Raw genomic sequence first — 23,439 nt, 5'->3', positions numbered from 1 at the left:
GCATTCACACACCAATAATCCAACACTTCCCCAGTAAAAAACCACTCATCCAACACTTCCCATCCAAATAAAACTGACCCGACACTTCCCATTCACTCACCACTGATCCAACACATCCCATTCACACACCAATAATCCAACACATCCCATTCACACACCACTGATCCAACACATCCCATTCACACACCAATAATCCAACGCTTCCCATTCACACACCACAGATCCAACACTTCCCCGTTCACACACCACTGATCCAACACTTCCCATTCACACACCACTGATACAACAGTTCCCCGTTCACACACCAATGATACAACACATCCTATTCACAAACCACTGATCCAAATCTTCCCATTCACACACAAATGATCCAACTCTTCTCATTCACACTCCAATGATCCAACGGTTCCACTTTCAGAAACCACAGATACAACACTTCCCCGTTCACACAGCACAGATACAACACTTCCCCGTTCACACACCACTGATCCAACACTTCCCCGTTCACACAGCACAGATACAACACTTCCCCGTTCACACACCACTGATCCAACACTTCCCCGTTCACACACCACAGATACAACACTTCCCCGTTCACACACCACTGATCCAACACTTCCCCGTTCACACACCACTGATCCAACACTTCCCCGTTCACACACCACAAATACAACACTTCCCCGTTCACACTCCACTGATCCAAATCTTCCCATTCACACACAAATGATCCAACACTTCCTCGTTCACACACCAATGATACAACACATCCTATTCACAGACCACTGATCCAAATCTTCCCATTCACACACAAATGATCCAACTCTTCTCATTCACACCCCAATGAACCAACGGTTCCACTTTCAGAAACCACAGATACAACACTTCCCCGTTCACACACCACAGATACAACACTTCCCCGTTCACACAGCACAGATACAACACTTCCCCGTTCACACACACAGATACAACACTTCCCCATTCACACACCACTGATCCAACACTTCACATTCACACATTACTGATACAACACTTCCCCGTTCACACACCACTAATACAACAGTTCCCCTTCACAAACCAATGATCCAACACTTCAAATTCACTCACCACTGATCCAACACATCCCATTCACACACCACTGATCCAACACTTCCCATTCACACACCACTGATCCAACACATCCCATTCACACGCCACTGATCCAACACTTCCCATTCAAACACCACTGATCCAACACATCCCATTCACACACCAATAATCCAACACATCCCATTCACACACCACTGATCCAACATTTCGCATTCACACACCAATAATCCAACACTTCCCCAGTAAAAAACCACTAATCCAACACTTCCCATCCAAATAAAACTGACCCGACACTTCCCATTCACTCACCACTGATCCAACACATCCCATTCACACACCAATAATCCAACACATCCCATTCACACACCACTGATCCAACACTTCCCCGTTCACACACCACTGATCCAACACTTCCCATTCACACACCAATGATCCAACACATCACATTCACACACCACTGATTCAACTCATCCCATTAACACACCAATAATCCAACACTTCCCATTCACACACCACTGATCCAACACTTCCCCATTCACACACCACTAATCTAACACTTCCCATTCACACACCACTGACCCGACACTTCCCTTTCACAAACCACTGATCTAACACTTCCCATTCACACATTACTGATACAATACCTCCCCGTTCACACACCACTGATACAACACTTCCTCATTCACACACCACTGATACAACACTTCCTCATTCACACACCACTGATACAACAGTTCCTCGTTCACACACCAATGATACAACACATCCTATTCACAAACCACTGATCGAAATCTTCCCATTCACACACAAATTATCCAACTCTTCTCATTCAGACCCCAATGATCCAACGGTTCCACTTTCAGAAACCACAGATACAACACTTCCCCGTTCACACAGCACAGATACAACACTTCCCCGTTCACACAGCACAGATACAACACTTCCCCGTTCACACACCACTGATCCAACACTTCCCCGTTCACACACCACAGATACAACACTTCCCCGTTCACACACCACAAATACAACACTTCCCCGTTCACACTCCACTGATCCAAATCTTCCCATTCACACACAAATGATACAACACTTCCTCATTCACACACCACTGATACAACAGTTCCTCGTTCACACACCAATGATACAACACATCCTATTCACAAACCACTGATCCAAATCTTCCCATTCACACACAAATGATCCAACTCTTCTCATTCACACCCCAATGATCCAACGGTTCCACTTTCAGAAACCACAGATACAACACTTCCCCGTTCACACACCACAGATACAACACTTCCCCGTTCACACACACAGATACAACACTTCCCCATTCACACACCACTGATCCAACACTTCACATTCACACATTACTGATACAACACTTCCCAGTTCACACACCACTAATACAACACTTCCCCTTCACAAACCAATGATCCAACACTTCAAATTCACTCACCACTGATCCAACACATCCCATTCACACACCACTGATCCAACACTTCCCATTCACACACCACTGATCCAACACATCCCATTCACACGCCACTGATCCAACACTTCCCATTCAAACACCACTGATCCAACACATCCCATTCACACACCAATAATCCAACACATCCCATTCACACACCATTGATCCAACATTTCGCATTCACACACCAATAATCCAACACTTCCCCAGTAAAAAACCACTCATCCAACAGTTCCCATCCAAATAAAACTGACCCGACACTTCCCATTCACTCACCACTGATCCAACACATCCCATTCACACACCAATAATCCAACACATCCCATTCACACACCACTGATCCAACACATCCCATTCACACACCAATAATCCAACACTTCCCATTCACACACCACTGATCCAACACTTCCCCGTTCACACACCACTGATCCAACACTTCCCATTCACACACCACTGATACAACAGTTCCCCGTTCACACACCAATGATACAACACATCCTATTCACAAACCACTGATCCAAATCTTCCCATTCACACACAAATGATCCAACTCTTCTCATTCACACTCCAATGATCCAACGGTTCCACTTTCAGAAACCACAGATACAACACTTCCCCGTTCACACAGCACAGATATAACACTTCCCCGTTCACACACCACTGATCCAACACTTCCCCGTTCACACACCACAGATACAACACTTCCCCGTTCACACACCACTGATCCAACACTTCCCCGTTCACACACCACTGATCCAACACTTCCCCGTTCACACACCACAAATACAACACTTCCCCGTTCACACTCCACTGATCCAAATCTTCCCATTCACACACAAATGATACAACACTTCCTCATTCACACACCACTGATACAACAGTTCCTCGTTCACACACCAATGATACAACACATCCTATTCACAGACCACTGATCCAAATCTTCCCATTCACACACAAATGATCCAACTCTTCTCATTCACACCCCAATGAACCAACGGTTCCACTTTCAGAAACCACAGATACAACACTTCCCCGTTCACACACCACAGATACAACACTTCCCCGTTCACACAGCACAGATACAACACTTCCCCGTTCACACACACAGATACAACACTTCCCCATTCACACACCACTGATCCAACACTTCACATTCACACATTACTGATACAACACTTCCCCGTTCACACACCACTAATACAACACTTCCCCTTCACAAACCAATGATCCAACACTTCAAATTCACTCACCACTGATCCAACACATCCCATTCACACACCACTGATCCAACACTTCCCATTCACACACCACTGATCCAACACATCCCATTCACACGCCACTGATCCAACACTTCCCATTCAAACACCACTGATCCAACACATCCCATTCACACACCAATAATCCAACACATCCCATTCACACACCACTGATCCAACATTTCGCATTCACACACCAATAATCCAACACTTCCCCAGTAAAAAACCACTAATCCAACACTTCCCATCCAAATAAAACTGACCCGACACTTCCCATTCACTCACCACTGATCCAACACATCCCATTCACACACCAATAATCCAACACATCCCATTCACACACCACTGATCCAACACTTCCCCGTTCACACACCACTGATCCAACACTTCCCATTCACACACCAATGATCCAACACATCACATTCACACACCACTGATTCAACTCATCCCATTAACACACCAATAATCCAACACTTCCCATTCACACACCACTGATCCAACACTTCTCCATTCACACACCACTAATCTAACACTTCACATTCACACACCACGGACCCGACACTTCCCATTCACAAACCACTGATCTAACACTTCCCATTCACACACCACTGACCCGACACTTCCCATTCACAAACCACTGATCTAACACTTCCCATTCACACATTACTGATACAATACCTCCCCGTTCACACACCACTGATACAACACTTCCTCATTCACACACCACTGATACAACACTTCCTCATTCACACACCACTGATACAACAGTTCCTCGTTCACACACCAATGATACAACACATCCTATTCACAAACCACTGATCGAAATCTTCCCATTCACACACAAATTATCCAACTCTTCTCATTCAGACCCCAATGATCCAACGGTTCCACTTTCAGAAACCACAGATACAACACTTCCCCGTTCACACACCACAGATACAACACTTCCCCGTTCACACACACAGATACAACACTTCCCCATTCACACACCACTGATCCAACACTTCACATTCACACATTACTGATACAACACTTCCCCGTTCACACACCACTAATACAACACTTCCCCTTCACAAACCAATGATCCAACACTTCAAATTCACTCACCACTGATCCAACACATCCCATTCACACACCACTGATCCAACACATCCCATTCACACGCCACTGATCCAACACTTCCCATTCAAACACCACTGATCCAACACTTCCCCGTTCACACACCACAGATACAACACTTCCCCGTTCACACACCACAAATACAACACTTCCCCGTTCACACTCCACTGATCCAAATCTTCCCATTCACACACAAATGATACAACACTTCCTCATTCACACACCACTGATACAACAGTTCCTCGTTCACACACCAATGATACAACACATCCTATTCACAAACCACTGATCCAAATCTTCCCATTCACACACAAATGATCCAGCTCTTCTCATTCACACCCCAATGATCCAACGGTTCCACTTTCAGAAACCACAGATACAACACTTCCCCGTTCACACACCACAGATACAACACTTCCCCGTTCACAGAGCACAGATACAACAATTCCCCGTTCGCACACCACTGATCCAACACTTCCCCTTCACAAACCAATAATGCAACACATCCCATTCACACACCACTGATCCAACACATCCCATTCACACACCAATAATCCAACACTTCCCATTCACACACCACTGATCCAACACTTCCCCGTTCACACACCACTGATCCAACACTTCCCATTCACACACCACTGATACAACAGTTCCCCGTTCACACACCAATGATACAACACATCCTATTCACAAACCACTGATCCAAATCTTCCCATTCACACACAAATGATCCAACTCTTCTCATTCACACTCCAATGATCCAACGGTTCCACTTTCAGAAACCACAGATACAACACTTCCCCGTTCACACAGCACAGATATAACACTTCCCCGTTCACACACCACTGATCCAACACTTCCCCGTTCACACAGCACAGATACAACACTTCCCCGTTCACACACCACTGATCCAACACTTCCCCGTTCACACACCACAGATACAACACTTCCCCGTTCACACACCACTGATCCAACACTTCCCCGTTCACACACCACTGATCCAACACTTCCCCGTTCACACACCACAAATACAACACTTCCCCGTTCACACTCCACTGATCCAAATCTTCCCATTCACACACAAATGATACAACACTTCCTCATTCACACACCACTGATACAACAGTTCCTCGTTCACACACCAATGATACAACACATCCTATTCACAGACCACTGATCCAAATCTTCCCATTCACACACAAATGATCCAACTCTTCTCATTCACACCCCAATGAACCAACGGTTCCACTTTCAGAAACCACAGATACAACACTTCCCCGTTCACACACCACAGATACAACACTTCCCCGTTCACACAGCACAGATACAACACTTCCCCGTTCACACACACAGATACAACACTTCCCCATTCACACACCACTGATCCAACACTTCACATTCACACATTACTGATACAACACTTCCCCGTTCACACACCACTAATACAACACTTCCCCTTCACAAACCAATGATCCAACACTTCAAATTCACTCACCACTGATCCAACACATCCCATTCACACACCACTGATCCAACACTTCCCATTCACACACCACTGATCCAACACATCCCATTCACACGCCACTGATCCAACACTTCCCATTCAAACACCACTGATCCAACACATCCCATTCACACACCAATAATCCAACACATCCCATTCACACACCACTGATCCAACATTTCGCATTCACACACCAATAATCCAACACTTCCCCAGTAAAAAACCACTAATCCAACACTTCCCATCCAAATAAAACTGACCCGACACTTCCCATTCACTCACCACTGATCCAACACATCCCATTCACACACCAATAATCCAACACATCCCATTCACACACCACTGATCCAACACTTCCCCGTTCACACACCACTGATCCAACACTTCCCATTCACACACCAATGATCCAACACATCACATTCACACACCACTGATTCAACTCATCCCATTAACACACCAATAATCCAACACTTCCCATTCACACACCACTGATCCAACACTTCTCCATTCACACACCACTAATCTAACACTTCACATTCACACACCACGGACCCGACACTTCCCATTCACAAACCACTGATCTAACACTTCCCATTCACACACCACTGACCCGACACTTCCCATTCACAAACCACTGATCTAACACTTCCCATTCACACATTACTGATACAATACCTCCCCGTTCACACACCACTGATACAACACTTCCTCATTCACACACCACTGATACAACACTTCCTCATTCACACACCACTGATACAACAGTTCCTCGTTCACACACCAATGATACAACACATCCTATTCACAAACCACTGATCGAAATCTTCCCATTCACACACAAATTATCCAACTCTTCTCATTCAGACCCCAATGATCCAACGGTTCCACTTTCAGAAACCACAGATACAACACTTCCCCGTTCACACACCACAGATACAACACTTCCCCGTTCACACACACAGATACAACACTTCCCCATTCACACACCACTGATCCAACACTTCACATTCACACATTACTGATACAACACTTCCCCGTTCACACACCACTAATACAACACTTCCCCTTCACAAACCAATGATCCAACACTTCAAATTCACTCACCACTGATCCAACACATCCCATTCACACACCACTGATCCAACACTTCCCATTCACACACCACTGATCCAACACATCCCATTCACACGCCACTGATCCAACACTTCCCATTCAAACACCACTGATCCAACACTTCCCCGTTCACACACCACAGATACAACACTTCCCCGTTCACACACCACAAATACAACACTTCCCCGTTCACACTCCACTGATCCAAATCTTCCCATTCACACACAAATGATACAACACTTCCTCATTCACACACCACTGATACAACAGTTCCTCGTTCACACACCAATGATACAACACATCCTATTCACAAACCACTGATCCAAATCTTCCCATTCACACACAAATGATCCAGCTCTTCTCATTCACACCCCAATGATCCAACGGTTCCACTTTCAGAAACCACAGATACAACACTTCCCCGTTCACACACCACAGATACAACACTTCCCCGTTCACAGAGCACAGATACAACAATTCCCCGTTCGCACACCACTGATCCAACACTTCCCCTTCACAAACCAATAATGCAACACATCCCATTCACACACCACTGATCCAACACATCCCATTCACACACCAATAATCCAACACTTCCCATTCACACACCACTGATCCAACACTTCCCCGTTCACACACCACTGATCCAACACTTCCCATTCACACACCACTGATACAACAGTTCCCCGTTCACACACCAATGATACAACACATCCTATTCACAAACCACTGATCCAAATCTTCCCATTCACACACAAATGATCCAACTCTTCTCATTCACACTCCAATGATCCAACGGTTCCACTTTCAGAAACCACAGATACAACACTTCCCCGTTCACACAGCACAGATATAACACTTCCCCGTTCACACACCACTGATCCAACACTTCCCCGTTCACACAGCACAGATACAACACTTCCCCGTTCACACACCACTGATCCAACACTTCCCCGTTCACACACCACAGATACAACACTTCCCCGTTCACACACCACTGATCCAACACTTCCCCGTTCACACACCACTGATCCAACACTTCCCCGTTCACACACCACAAATACAACACTTCCCCGTTCACACTCCACTGATCCAAATCTTCCCATTCACACACAAATGATACAACACTTCCTCATTCACACACCACTGATACAACAGTTCCTCGTTCACACACCAATGATACAACACATCCTATTCACAGACCACTGATCCAAATCTTCCCATTCACACACAAATGATCCAACTCTTCTCATTCACACCCCAATGAACCAACGGTTCCACTTTCAGAAACCACAGATACAACACTTCCCCGTTCACACACCACAGATACAACACTTCCCCGTTCACACAGCACAGATACAACACTTCCCCGTTCACACACACAGATACAACACTTCCCCATTCACACACCACTGATCCAACACTTCACATTCACACATTACTGATACAACACTTCCCCGTTCACACACCACTAATACAACACTTCCCCTTCACAAACCAATGATCCAACACTTCAAATTCACTCACCACTGATCCAACACATCCCATTCACACACCACTGATCCAACACTTCCCATTCACACACCACTGATCCAACACATCCCATTCAAACACCACTGATCCAACACATCCCATTCACACACCAATAATCCAACACATCCCATTCACGCACCACAGATCCAACATTTCGCATTCACACACCAATAATCCAACACTTCCCCAGTAAAAAACCACTAATCCAACACTTCCCATCCAAATAAAACTGACCCGACACTTCCCATTCACTCACCACTGATCCAACACATCCCATTCACACACCAATAATCCAACACATCCCATTCACACACCACTGATCCAACACTTCCCCGTTCACACACCACTGATCCAACACTTCCCATTCACACACCAATGATCCAACACATCACATTCACACACCACTGATTCAACTCATCCCATTAACACACCAATAATCCAACACTTCCCATTCACACACCACTGATCCAACACTTCTCCATTCACACACCACTAATCTAACACTTCACATTCACACACCACGGACCCGACACTTCCCATTCACAAACCACTGATCTAACACTTCCCATTCACACACCACTGACCCGACACTTCCCATTCACAAACCACTGATCTAACACTTCCCATTCACACATTACTGATACAATACCTCCCCGTTCACACACCACTGATACAACACTTCCTCATTCACACACCACTGATACAACACTTCCTCATTCACACACCACTGATACAACAGTTCCTCGTTCACACACCAATGATACAACACATCCTATTCACAAACCACTGATCGAAATCTTCCCATTCACACACAAATTATCCAACTCTTCTCATTCAGACCCCAATGATACAACGGTTCCACTTTCAGAAACCACAGATACAACACTTCCCCGTTCACACACCACAGATACAACACTTCCCCGTTCACACACACAGATACAACACTTCCCCATTCACACACCACTGATCCAACACTTCACATTCACACATTACTGATACAACACTTCCCCGTTCACACACCACTAATACAACACTTCCCCTTCACAAACCAATGATCCAACACTTCAAATTCACTCACCACTGATCCAACACATCCCATTCACACACCACTGATCCAACACTTCCCATTCACACACCACTGATCCAACACATCCCATTCACACGCCACTGATCCAACACTTCCCATTCAAACACCACTGATCCAACACTTCCCCGTTCACACACCACAGATACAACACTTCCCCGTTCACACACCACAAATACAACACTTCCCCGTTCACACTCCACTGATCCAAATCTTCCCATTCACACACAAATGATACAACACTTCCTCATTCACACACCACTGATACAACAGTTCCTCGTTCACACACCAATGATACAACACATCCTATTCACAAACCACTGATCCAAATCTTCCCATTCACACACAAATGATCCAACTCTTCTCATTCACACCCCAATGATCCAACGGTTCCACTTTCAGAAACCACAGATACAACACTTCCCCGTTCACACACCACAGATACAACACTTCCCCGTTCACACACACAGATACAACACTTCCCCATTCACACACCACTGATCCAACACTTCACATTCACACATTACTGATACAACACTTCCCCGTTCACACACCACTAATACAACACTTCCACTTCACAAACCAATGATCCAACACTTCAAATTCACTCACCTCTGATCCAACACATCCCATTCACACACCACTGATCCAACACTTCCCATTCACACACCACTGATCCAACACATCCCATTCACACGCCACTGATCCAACACTTCCCATTCAAACACCACTGATCCAACACATCCCATTCACACACCAATAATCCAACACATCCCATTCACACACCACTGATCCAACATTTCGCATTCACACACCAATAATCCAACACTTCCCCAGTAAAAAACCACTAATCCAACACTTCCCATCCAAATAAAACTGACCCGACACTTCCCATTCACTCACCACTGATCCAACACATCCCATTCACACACCAATAATCCAACACATCCCATTCACACACCACTGATCCAACACTTCCCCGTTCACACACCACTGATCCAACACTTCCCATTCACACACCACTGATCCAACACTTCCCCATTCACACACCACTAATCTAACACTTCACATTCACACACCACGGACCCGACACTTCCCATTCACAAACCACTGATCTAACACTTCCCATTCGCACACCACTGACCCGACACTTCCCATTCACAAACCACTGATCTAACACTTCCCATTCACACATTACTGATACAATACCTCCCCGTTCACACACCACTGATACAACACTTCCTCATTCACACACCACTGATACAACACTTCCTCATTCACACACCACTGATACAACAGTTCCTCGTTCACACACCAATGATACAACACATCCTATTCACAAACCACTGATCGAAATCTTCCCATTCACACACAAATTATCCAACTCTTCTCATTCAGACCCCAATGATCCAACGGTTCCACTTTCAGAAACCACAGATACAACACTTCCCCGTTCACACAGCACAGATACAACACTTCCCCGTTCACACATCACTGATCCAACACTTCCCCGTTCACACACCACAGATACAACACTTCCCCGTTCACACACCACTGATCCAACACTTCCCCGTTCACACACCACTGATCCAACACTTCCCATTCACACACCACTGATCGAACACTTCCTCATTCACACACCACTGATACAACACTTCCTCGTTCACACACCACTGATCCAACACTTCCCCGCTCATACACCACTGATACAACACTTCCTCGTTCACACACCACTGATACAACACTTCCTCATTCACACACCACTGATACAACATTCCCCAATCACACACCAATAATCCAACACATCCCATTAACACACCAATAATCCAACACATCCCATTCACAAACCACTGATACAACACTTCCCCATTCACACACCACTGATCTAACACTTCACATTCACACACCACTGACCCGACACTTCCCATTCACAAACTACTGATCTAACACTTCCCATTCACACACCACTGACCTGACACTTCCCATTCACAAACCACAGATCTAACACTTCCCATTCACACATTACTGATACAATACTTCCCCGTTCACACACCACTGATAAAACACTTGCTCATTCACACACCACTGATACAACAGTTCCTCGTACACACACCAATGATACAACACATCCTATTCACAAACCACTGATCCAAATCTTCCCATTCACAAAGAAATTATCCAACTCTTCTCATTCACACCCCAAGGATCCAACGGTTCCACTTTCAGAAACCACAGGTACAACACTTCCCCGTTCACACACCACAGATACAACACATCCCCGTTCACACAGCACAGATACAATACTTCCCCGTTCACACACCACAGATCCAACACTTCCCCGTTCACACACCACTGATCCAACACTTCCCCGTTCACACACCACAAATACAACACTTCCCCGTTCACACACCACTGATCCAACACTTCCCCGTTCACACACCACTGATCCAACACTTCCCATTCACACACCACTGATCAAACACTTCCTCATTCACACACCACTGATACAACACTTCCTCGTTCACACACCACTTATCCAACACTTCCCCGCTCATACACCACTGATACAACACTTCCCCGTTCACACACCACTGATACAACAGTTCCCCGTTCACACACCAATGATACAACACATCCTCATTCACACACCACTGATACAACAGTTCCCCATTCACACACCAAAAATCCAACACATCACATTCACACACCACTGATCCAACACATCTCATTAACACACCAATAATCCAACACTTCCCATTCACACACCACTGATCCAACACTTCCCCATTCATACACCACTGATCTAACACTTCACATTCACACACCACTGACCCGACACTTCCCATTCACAAACTACTGATCTAACACTTCCCATTCACACACCACTGACCCGACACTTCCCATTCACAAACCACTGATCTAACACTTCCCATTCACACATTACTGATACAATACTTCCCCGTTCACACACCACTGATACAACACTTCCTCATTCACACACCACTGATACAACAGTTCCTCGTACACACACCAATGATACAACACATCCTATTCACAAACCACTGATCCAAATCTTCCCATTCACACACAAATTATCCAACTCTTCTCATTCACACCCCAATGATCCAACGGTTCCACTTTCAGAAACCACAGATACTACACTTCCCCGTTCACACACCACAGATACAACACTTCCCCGTTCACACAGCACAGATACAACACTTCCCCGTTCACACACCACTGATCCAACACTTCCCCGTTCACACACCACAGATACAACACTTCCACGTTCACACACCACTGATCCAACACTTCCCCGTTCACACACCACTGATCCAACACTTCCCCGTTCACACACCACAAATACAACACTTCCCCGTTCACACACCACTGATCCAACACTTCCCCGTTCACACACCACTGATCCAACACTTCCCATTCACACACCACTGATCTAACACTTCCTCATTCACACACCACTGATACAACACTTCCTCGTTCACACACCACTGATCCAACACTTCCACGCTCATACACCACTGATACAACACTTCCCCGTTCACACACCACTGATACAACAGTTCCCCGTTCACACACCAATGATACAACACATCCTATTCACAAACCACTGATCCAAATCTTCCCATTCACACACAAATGATCCAACTCTTCTCATTCACACTCCAATGATCCAACGGTTCCACATTCAGAAACCACAGATACAACACTTCCCCGTTCACACACCACAGATACAACACTTCCCCGTTCACACAGCACAGATACAACACTTCCCCGTTCACACACCACTGATCCAACACTTCCCCGTTCACACAGCACAGATACAACACTTCCCCGTTAACACACCACTGATCCAACACTTCCCCGTTCACACACCACTGATACAACACTTCCCCGTCACAAACCAATGATCCAAAACTTCACATTCACTCACCACTGATCCAACACTTCCCACTCACACACAGCTGATACAACGCTTCCCCTTTCACACTCCACTGATACAACACTTCCCCTTTCACAAACCACTGATGCAACAGATCCCATTCACACACCACTGATCCAACACACCGCATTAACAAACCACTGATCCAGCACTTCCCATTCGCACACCACTGATCCAACACATCCCATTCACACGTCACAGATCCAACACTTCGCTTTAACAAACCACTGATAGAGCACTTCCCATTCACACACCACTGATCCAACACATCCCATTCAAACAACACTGATCCAACATTTCCCATTCACACACCAATAATCCAACACATCCCATTCACACACCACTGATCCAACACATCCCATTCACACACCACTGACCCGACACTTCCCATTCACAAACCACTGATCCAACACCTCCCAGTCACATACAACTGATCCAACACTTCCCATTCACAAACCACTAATCCGAGACTTCCCATTCACACACCAATCATCCAACTCTTCTCATTCACACACCAATGATCCAATACTTCCCAATCACACACCAATAATCCAACACTTCCCCAGTCACAAACCACTGATCCAACACTTCCCATCGACACACCACTGACCCGACACTTCCCATTCAGAAAACACTGAGCCGACACTTCCCATTCACACCCCACTGATACAACACTTCCCATTCACACACCAATCATCCAACTCTTCTCATTCACACACCAATAATCCAACACTTCCCCAGTAAAAAAACACAGATCGAACACATCCCATCCAAACAACACTGACCCGACACTTCCCATTCACAAACCACTGATCCAACACTTCCCAGTCACACACAACTGATCCAACACTTCCCATTCACAAACCACTAATCCGAGACTTCCCATTCACACACCAATCATCCAACTCTTCTCATTCACACACCAATGATCCAATACTTCCCAATCACACACCAATAATCCAACACTTCCCCAGTCACAAACCACTGATCCAACACTTCCCATCGACACACCACTGACCCGACACTTCCCATTCAGAAAACACTGAGCCGACACTTCCCATTCACACCCCACTGATACAACACTTCCCATTCACACACCACTGATACAACACTTCCTCGTTCACACACCACTGATCCAAACACTTCCCCGCTCATACACCACTGATACAACACTTCCCCGTTCACACACCACTGATACAACAGTTCCCCGTTCACACACCAATTATACAACACATCCTATTCACAAACCACTGATCCAAATCTTCCCATTCACACACAAATGATCCAACTCTTCTCATTCACACTCCAATGATCCAACGGTTCCACATTCAGAAACCACAGATACAACACTGCCCCGTTCACACACCACGGATACAACACTTCCCCGTTCACACAGCACAGATACACTTCCCCGTTCACACACCACTGATCCAACACTTCCCCGTTCACACAGCACAGATACAACACTTCCCCGTTCACACACCACTGATCCAACACTTCCCCGTTCACACACCACTGATCTAACACTTCCCATTCACACCCCACTGATCCAACACTTCCCATTCACACATTACTGATACAACACTTCCCCGTTCACACACCACTGATACAACACTTCCCCGTCACAAACCAATGATCCAAAACTTCACATTCACTCACCACTGATCCAACACTTCCCACTCACACACAGCTGATACAACGCTTCCCCTTTCACACTCCACTGATACAACACTTCCCCTTTCACAAACCACTGATGCAACAGATCCCATTCACACACCACTGATCCAACACACCGCATTAACAAACCACTGATCCAGCACTTCCCATTCGCACACCACTGATCCAACACATCCCATTCACACGCCACAGATCCAACAATTCGCTTTAACAAACCACTGATAGAGCACTTCCCATTCACACACCACTGATCCAACACATCCCCAGTAAAAAAACACAGATCCAACATTTCCCATTCACACACCAATAATCCAACACTTCCCCAATAAAAAAACACAGATCCAACACATCCCATCCAAACAAAACTGACCCGACACTTCCCATTCACAAACCACTGATCCAACACTTCCCATTCACACACAACTGATCCAACACTTCCCATTCACAAACCACTAATCCGAGACTTCCCATTCACACACCAATCATCCAACTCTTCTCATTCACACACCAATGATCCAATACTTCCCAATCACACACCAATAATCCAACACTTCCCCAGTCACAAACCTCTGATCCAACACTTCCCATCGACACACCACTGACCCGACACTTCCCATTCAGAAAACACTGAGCCGACACTTCCCATTCACACACCACTGATACAACACTTCCCATTCACACACCACTGATACAACAGTCTCCCCGTTCACACTCCCCTTATCCAACACATCCAATTCACAAACCACTGATCCAAACCTTCCCATTCACACACCAATGATCCAACGCTTCCCATTCACACACTAATGACACAACACTTCCCCTTCCACACACCACTGATACAACACTTCCCCGTGCACACAGCACAGATACAACACATCCCCGTTCACACACCACTACTCCAACACTTCCCATTCACACACCAATGATCCAACGCTTCCCATTCACACACTACTGATACAACACTTCCCCGTTCACACATCACTGATACAACACTTCCCCGTTCACACATCACTGATACAACACTTCCCCGTTCACACACCACAGAAACAGCACTTCCCCGTTCACACACCACTGATCCAACACTTCCCATTCACCCACCACTGACCCGAAACTTCCCATTCACAGACCACTGATCCAACACTTCCCATTCACACCCCTCTGATACAACACTTTCCGTTTACAAATTACTGATACAATACATCCGCGTTCACTCACCAATAATCCAACACGTCCCGAGTTAAAGCCACTGATCCAACACTGCCCATCCATACACTGCTGACCCGACACTTCCCATTCACTATCCACTGATCCAACACTTCCCACTCACACGCCACTGATCTCACACATCCCATTTACAAACCACTGATCCGACACTTCCCATTCAAACACCACTGATCAAACATTTCCCAGTCACTAACCACTGATTCAATACTTCCCATTCAGACACCACTGATAGATCTGAACCCCGTTCACACAGCACTGACCCGACACTTCCCATTCACAAACCACTGTTCCAACACTTCCCATTCGCACCCCACTGATCCAAATCTTCCCATTCACACACAATGGATCCAACACTTCCCATTCGCACCCCACTGATCCAACACTTCCCCGTTCACACACCACTGATTCATCACTTCCCATTCACTCACCACTGACCCGACACTTCCCATTCACAAATCACTGATCCAACACTTCAAATTCACAAAGCACTGATCCAACACTTCACATTCACACTCCACTGATCCAAATCTTCCCAATCACACACAAATGATCCAACACTTCCCATTCACACACAAGTGATCCAACGCTTCCCATTCACACACTAATGACACAACACTTCCCCTTCCACACACCACTGATACAACACTTCCCCGTGCACACAGCACAGATACAACACATCCCCGTTCACACACCACTACTCCAACACTTCCCATTCACACACCAATGATCCAACGCTTCCCATTCACACACCAATGATACAACACTTCCCCATTCACACACCACTGATACAACAGTTCCCCGTTCACACTCCACTGATCCAACACATCCTATTCACAAACCACTGATCCAAATCTTCCCATTCACACACCAATGATACAACACTTCCCCATTCACACACCACTGATACAACAGTTCCCCGTTCACACTCCCCTTATCCAACACATCCAATTCACAAACCACTGATCCAACTCTTCCCATTCACACACCAATGATCCAACTCTTCTCATTCACACCCCAATGATCCAACGCTTCCACTTTCACAAACCACTGATACAACACTTCCCCGTTCACACACCACAGATACAACACTTCCCCGTTCACACACCACTGATCCAACACTTCCCATTCACACACCACTGACTCGACACTTCCCATTCACAAACAACTGATCTAACACTTCCCATTCACACCCCACTGATCCAACACATCACATTCACACATTACTGATACAACACTTCCCCGTTCACACACCACTGATACAACACTTCCCAGTCACAAACCAATGATCCAACACTTCAAATTCACTCACCACTGATCCAACACTTCCCACTCACACACAACTGTTACAACGCTTCCCCTTTCACACTCCACTGATACAACACTTCCCCGTTCACACTCCCCTTATCCAACACATCCAATTTACAAATCACTGATCCAAATCTTCCCATTCACACACCAATCATCCAACTCTTCTCATTCACACACCAATGATCCAACACTTCCCCAGTCACAAACCACTGATCCAACACTTCCCATCGACACACCACTGACCCGACACTTCCCATTCAGAAAACACTGAGCCGACACTTCCCATTCACACCCCACTGATACAACACTTCCCATTCACACATTACTGATACAACACTTCCCCGTTCACACACCACTGATACAACACTTCCCATTCACACATTACTGATACAACACTTCCCCGTTCACACACCACTGATACAACACTTCCCGTTCACACATCACTGATACAACACTTCCCCGTTCACACACCACAGAAACAGCACTTCCCCGTTCACACACCACTGATCCAACACTTCCCATTCACCCACCACTGACCCGAAACTTCCCATTCACAGACCACTGATCCAACACTTCCCATTCACACCCCTCTGATACAACACTTTCCGTTTACAAATTACTGATACAATACATCCGCGTTCACTCACCAATAATCCAACACGTCCCGAGTTAAAGCCACTGATCCAACACTGCCCATCCATACACTGCTGACCCGACACTTCCCATTCACTATCCACTGATCCAACACTTCCCACTCACACGCCACTGATCTCACACATCCCATTTACAAACCACTGATCCGACACTTCCCATTCAAACACCACTGATCAAACATTTCCCAGTCACTAACCACTGATTCAATACTTCCCATTCAGACACCACTGATAGATCTGAACCCCGTTCACACAGCACTGACCCGACACTTCCCATTCACAAACCACTGTTCCAACACTTCCCATTCGCACCCCACTGATCCAAATCTTCCCATTCACACACAATGGATCCAACACTTCCCATTCGCACCCCACTGATCCAACACTTCCCCGTTCACACACCACTGATTCATCACTTCCCATTCACTCACCACTGACCCGACACTTCCCATTCACAAATCACTGATCCAACACTTCAAATTCACAAAGCACTGATCCAACACTTCACATTCACACTCCACTGATCCAAATCTTCCCAATCACACACAAATGATCCAACACTTCCCATTCACACACAAGTGATCCAACGCTTCCCATTCACACACTAATGACACAACACTTCCCCTTCCACACACCACTGATACAACACTTCCCCGTGCACACAGCACAGATACAACACATCCCCGTTCACACACCACTACTCCAACACTTCCCATTCACACACCAATGATCCAACGCTTCCCATTCACACACCAATGATACAACACTTCCCCATTCACACACCACTGATACAACAGTTCCCCGTTCACACTCCACTGATCCAACACATCCTATTCACAAACCACTGATCCAAATCTTCCCATTCACACACCAATGATACAACACTTCCCCATTCACACACCACTGATACAACAGTTCCCCGTTCACACTCCCCTTATCCAACACATCCAATTCACAAACCACTGATCCAACTCTTCCCATTCACACACCAATGATCCAACTCTTCTCATTCACACCCCAATGATCCAACGCTTCCACTTTCACAAACCACTGATACAACACTTCCCCGTTCACACACCACAGATACAACACTTCCCCGTTCACACACCACTGATCCAACACTTCCCATTCACACACCACTGACTCGACACTTCCCATTCACAAACAACTGATCTAACACTTCCCATTCACACCCCACTGATCCAACACATCACATTCACACATTACTGATACAACACTTCCCCGTTCACACACCACTGATACAACACTTCCCAGTCACAAACCAATGATCCAACACTTCAAATTCACTCACCACTGATCCAACACTTCCCACTCACACACAACTGTTACAACGCTTCCCCTTTCACACTCCACTGATACAACACTTCCCCGTTCACACTCCCCTTATCCAACACATCCAATTTACAAATCACTGATCCAAATCTTCCCATTCACACACCAATCATCCAACTCTTCTCATTCACACACCAATGATCCAACACTTCCCCAGTCACAAACCACTGATCCAACACTTCCCATCGACACACCACTGACCCGACACTTCCCATTCAGAAAACACTGAGCCGACACTTCCCATTCACACCCCACTGATACAACACTTCCCATTCACACATTACTGATACAACACTTCCCCGTTCACACACCACTGATACAACACTTCCCATTCACACATTACTGATACAACACTTCCCCGTTCACACACCACTGATACAACACTTCCCGTTCACACATCACTGATACAACACTTCCCCGTTCACACACCACAGAAACAGCACTTCCCCGTTCACACACCACTGATCCAACACTTCCCATTCACCCACCACTGACCCGAAACTTCCCATTCACAGACCACTGATCCAACACTTCCCATTCACACCCCTCTGATACAACACTTTCCGTTTACAAATTACTGATACAATACATCCGCGTTCACTCACCAATAATCCAACACGTCCCGAGTTAAAGCCACTGATCCAACACTGCCCATCCATACACTGCTGACCCGACACTTCCCATTCACTATCCACTGATCCAACACTTCCCACTCACACGCCACTGATCTCACACATCCCATTTACAAACCACTGATCCGACACTTCCCATTCAAACACCACTGATCAAACATTTCCCAGTCACTAACCACTGATTCAATACTTCCCATTCAGACACCACTGATAGATCTGAACCCCGTTCACACAGCACTGACCCGACACTTCCCATTCACAAACCACTGTTCCAACACTTCCCATTCGCACCCCACTGATCCAAATCTTCCCATTCACACACAATGGATCCAACACTTCCCATTCGCACCCCACTGATCCAACACTTCCCCGTTCACACACCACTGATTCATCACTTCCCATTCACTCACCACTGACCCGACACTTCCCATTCACAAATCACTGATCCAACACTTCAAATTCACAAAGCACTGATCCAACACTTCACATTCACACTCCACTGATCCAAATCTTCCCAATCACACACAAATGATCCAACACTTCCCATTCACACACAAGTGATCCAACGCTTCCCATTCACACACTAATGACACAACACTTCCCCTTCCACACACCACTGATACAACACTTCCCCGTGCACACAGCACAGATACAACACATCCCCGTTCACACACCACTACTCCAACACTTCCCATTCACACACCAATGATCCAACGCTTCCCATTCACACACCAATGATACAACACTTCCCCATTCACACACCACTGATACAACAGTTCCCCGTTCACACTCCACTGATCCAACACATCCTATTCACAAACCACTGATCCAAATCTTCCCATTCACACACCAATGATACAACACTTCCCCATTCACACACCACTGATACAACAGTTCCCCGTTCACACTCCCCTTATCCAACACATCCAATTCACAAACCACTGATCCAACTCTTCCCATTCACACACCAATGATCCAACTCTTCTCATTCACACCCCAATGATCCAACGCTTCCACTTTCACAAACCACTGATACAACACTTCCCCGTTCACACACCACAGATACAACACTTCCCCGTTCACACACCACTGATCCAACACTTCCCATTCACACACCACTGACTCGACACTTCCCATTCACAAACAACTGATCTAACACTTCCCATTCACACCCCACTGATCCAACACATCACATTCACACATTACTGATACAACACTTCCCCGTTCACACACCACTGATACAACACTTCCCAGTCACAAACCAATGATCCAACACTTCAAATTCACTCACCACTGATCCAACACTTCCCACTCACACACAACTGTTACAACGCTTCCCCTTTCACACTCCACTGATACAACACTTCCCCGTTCACACTCCCCTTATCCAACACATCCAATTTACAAATCACTGATCCAAATCTTCCCATTCACACACCAATCATCCAACTCTTCTCATTCACACACCAATGATCCAACACTTCCCCAGTCACAAACCACTGATCCAACACTTCCCATCGACACACCACTGACCCGACACTTCCCATTCAGAAAACACTGAGCCGACACTTCCCATTCACACCCCACTGATACAACACTTCCCATTCACACATTACTGATACAACACTTCCCCGTTCACACACCACTGATACAACACTTCCCATTCACACATTACTGATACAACACTTCCCCGTTCACACACCACTGATACAACACTTCCCGTTCACACATCACTGATACAACACTTCCCCGTTCACACACCACAGAAACAGCACTTCCCCGTTCACACACCACTGATCCAACACTTCCCATTCACCCACCACTGACCCGAAACTTCCCATTCACAGACCACTGATCCAACACTTCCCATTCACACCCCTCTGATACAACACTTTCCGTTTACAAATTACTGATACAATACATCCGCGTTCACTCACCAATAATCCAACACGTCCCGAGTTAAAGCCACTGATCCAACACTGCCCATCCATACACTGCTGACCCGACACTTCCCATTCACTATCCACTGATCCAACACTTCCCACTCACACGCCACTGATCTCACACATCCCATTTACAAACCACTGATCCGACACTTCCCATTCAAACACCACTGATCAAACATTTCCCAGTCACTAACCACTGATTCAATACTTCCCATTCAGACACCACTGATAGATCTGAACCCCGTTCACACAGCACTGACCCGACACATCCCATTCACAAACCACTGTTCCAACACTTCCCATTCGCACCCCACTGATCCAAAACTTCCCATTCACACACAATGGATCCAACACTTCCCATTCGCACCCCACTGATCCAACACTTCCCCGTTCACACACCACTGATTCAACACTTTCCCGTTCTCACACCACTGATCCAACACATCCGATTCACAAACACTGATACATCACTTCCCATTCACTCACCACTGACCCGACACTTCCCATTCACAAATC

The sequence above is a fragment of the Hypanus sabinus genome, unplaced genomic scaffold (genome assembly GCF_030144855.1).
Source record: "Hypanus sabinus isolate sHypSab1 unplaced genomic scaffold, sHypSab1.hap1 scaffold_168, whole genome shotgun sequence".
Lineage (NCBI taxonomy): Eukaryota > Metazoa > Chordata > Chondrichthyes > Myliobatiformes > Dasyatidae > Hypanus > Hypanus sabinus.
This window is presented reverse-complemented; position numbering follows the sequence as displayed.